Genomic DNA, 3,437 nt, shown 5'->3' on the forward strand with positions numbered 1-3,437 from the left:
TGTTTGTCCATAAAAAGTTCAGTATTAGGATTTGGAATGCAGTGTAAGATTTTTAGATATTCTTCCAGGACTCCACTTCAATCAAAGAGACCAAACTAGATTTAAATGTGCTTGGGTAATACTTTGTTACTCCAGGTACCTAGTAACCTGCATAATGCATCAGAGCTGAAGTCAGTCAGTGCCTGATTTTTAACATCTTTGTTATTCGTTTACATGAATCCAACTACTTAGGTGAAACAGGGATCCAATTCTTCGCCTGGCTCAGTTTTCCAAGTTCAGAATGAGCTATCGCAATGTTCCAGTTCTATTCTTGTGAAACTGTCCAAGTGAACTATTAATATAAACTTGGAATAAACTTCTCATGGCTTCATCACTCTGTTTAGTTTTTGAGTCCTCATGAGGTTCTTAAACATCATATTCGAATCCATGTATGCGCTAATCCTACTATGACCTGTTTACTTGGTTCTATAAAGGGCTCTTTCTCATATTTTGGATCAATCTTTGTCTCTAGTATGACTTTTGGGATTGAGTTTTCAGTATAGTTTTTTTAATGGTAAATATCTCAAATTTTGTGGCATATGGTTTTTTACCATTTCCTAGTTAGTATGGAAATTTCCCTTGTTTATTTTTGAAATTCTAGTCATAATTACAATAGACATCCTATAGCTGCATGTGCTCATGTCGGAGCTAATGAGAAGCAAATGGGAATTTCATTTTGTCAAGTATGCCAAGTGTAAGATTTTATATTTTGGCATAAGTGTTTTAAAGACAATACCAGCCTGGAAATTATATCAAACAATGTCTAGATAGAATAGCCTTGAGACTAGGAGGCCTTAACAATAGTTTTTGTATAATTAACTCTACAATAGATCTTCAGACTTGTTTTTGTTGACTTTTAAAACCCATCCTGTTTTCTTTCTCCCTTTTTTATTTATTTTTTTCTTTTTCAATCAGGTATACTTAACTGCTTTCCCCATTTCACAAATATTTCAAATTTCTTCCCAAATTCTTGAACATGACAACCTAATAATTGCTATATTCACTTTCATTTGTAGATGTAAGGTCTATTTATATAGGTTTTCTCAAGTTTGTAAAATATGATTTTCTAAATTCTAAATATGGCTAGTATTTCTTTTGATCCCTATTAATGACTGAATCATAACAATTTTTCATCAGAAATATTAAATGTTAAGTCAAATAGCTGATCATCAGTCCATATGCTATCCATTATTTGATCCAAATATCTCTAAACTTCAGTTCTTACGTATAAAATGTTCAGATTCAACTAGATAATATTAAAGCTTCATTCAGACACTAAAAATTCTTATGACTTTCCTGTCACTCACCAGTTCCTTTCTTGTTGGATGGAATTAAGTTAAAAATAAAAGTCTTTTTACACTGTGACTCATGGGAATGTAAATTTTTTAAAATTAATCTTGACAACTTTAATTCAAATGAGAAGGAAAGAAAGGTTTCTTAGGTGACCACGGATTTTTTTTAATCAGACTTACAAAAGGGAAGATTCATAAACTTTGAGAAATTAAAAAAATGAATCCAAAGTTTTATATGAACTCTGGATAATATAAAAAGAAGGAGACATAGAATGGACTGGGGTTGTAACAAATGCTAACAAAAACAGTTGTTTTGTTCTATTTGTTTCCTTTCACTTGATAACTAGAGAAAGAATGTTCTCTGTCTAGATATTGTTCTGTTAAGTGATGGCTGACAAAGCAGACTTTTAGGATCTTTCCTCTCCATAATAAAAATGATCTTTAAGCTGGAAACTTAAGTCTTAAAGGAAATTAAGCCTCAAAATACTCAGCTACACACACACGGATGCCCATAAACATGCACACAAAGCTGAAACAATCATTAAGAACAATTTGGAACTATAATACACTGACAACCACTATGCCCTAATAAACTTTTGATTTCTCAGGTGAAACAAAAATAACAGTAAACAAGGCAAAACAGAAAACTACCAGCTGCTAACTCAGGTAACTTAGCCCAAGCTCTGAAATCAGCCCATTTACTAGGTTTGTATCTGCCCTGTGGTACCAACTTGGTTCAATTTGAGGGTACCCTTATGATTGGTTTCAGTATGATCTTGAACCTTGATTCTCAAAATCATATGTTGTGAATAGGCTGTTCTGCTATAACTTTTTGTCAAGGAAACGAACACCTACCTGATACGAATAAAAGCCAAGAAACAAAACATCACATTTGCTTGCCTTAAAACAAAAACAACTAAACTATCTCAACTCTAGAGACTTCTACTCTTTCTTCACTGGTAATTTATAAGAAAGGAGTAGATAAGAAGGAATATCAAAATAATATTTGGTGTGGCATTTGGCATTCTTGAAGTTTCTTTCTGGAGTTGGAAATTAGTAATGTATAGTCAGTCTCACTGCAACTTTAAGCAGTGTTCTGTCAAGCTCAAAAGCTGGGTTCCTGGTAGTAGTCACTTGTGTATGTGTGTGTATGTACTCAGTTGCTCAGTTGTGTCAACTCTTGGCTACCCCATGGATTGTAACCTGTCAGGCTCCTCTCTCCATGGAATTTTCCAGGCAAGAATACCAGAGTGGATTGCCATTTGCTACTCCAGGGGATCTTCCTGAACTAGGGATTGAACCTGCTTCTCCTGTGTTTCCTGCACTGGCAGACAGATTCTTTATCACTCTGCCACCTGTACCTCCTTTAATCCTTATTTATTAGGCTCTGTCCTCAATGATGAATTTAATTAAACATAGGTAAATTCCAGTTTAGATTTTTCTCTGTTTATGAAAAATATTCTCAATCATTAATAGTAAAACACAAGTTAATTCCTTCCCAGTCACTCTCAGTTGATATTATTAGTATCTATCTACCTGTGGTCTCTTGGAAAAGTATATAGGTCACTTTTTCTTTTTCCTTTCCTTTTTTTTTTCTTTTTGTATTTAGTGGCATGTATTGGATGAGATCCAGCTAAATATTTTATTAAATGCACAAAAATATAAGGAAGACTTGCCTTCTGAATTTTTTTAATTTCCCAATTTCTCTTAATTTCCTTAATTCAGATGGAAGTCTCATGAGACTAAAATCCATCTAACGTATATTAACTGTTGCATTATATGCTAAATTAAAGAATATTGTAACCTAAGTAACATCTGCCAAATCTTTGAAATTTAGTGGATAACTGTATTTTGATACAGAAATTGTGAGTGAATCGTGATCATGTTCTCCTTAAACTGTCTTTTTAGAGATGTTATAATGTGTTAAAAAGCTCTTGAATCTGACTAGGTTGGATAAACCTTTTGTTCTTAGAAAAGTTTTCTTTAAAGAACTTAAAAGCTAGAAAAACTTTCAGTCATGCCCTCTAAATTGAGGGGGTTGGACCTGCAGGATCTATAGTCTCTGCTGACTCTTAAGATCTTATACTCTTAACATAGCTGTGGCCA

Source organism: Ovis aries, chromosome 17, assembly GCF_016772045.2.
Source record: "Ovis aries strain OAR_USU_Benz2616 breed Rambouillet chromosome 17, ARS-UI_Ramb_v3.0, whole genome shotgun sequence".
NCBI classification, from domain to species: domain Eukaryota; kingdom Metazoa; phylum Chordata; class Mammalia; order Artiodactyla; family Bovidae; genus Ovis; species Ovis aries.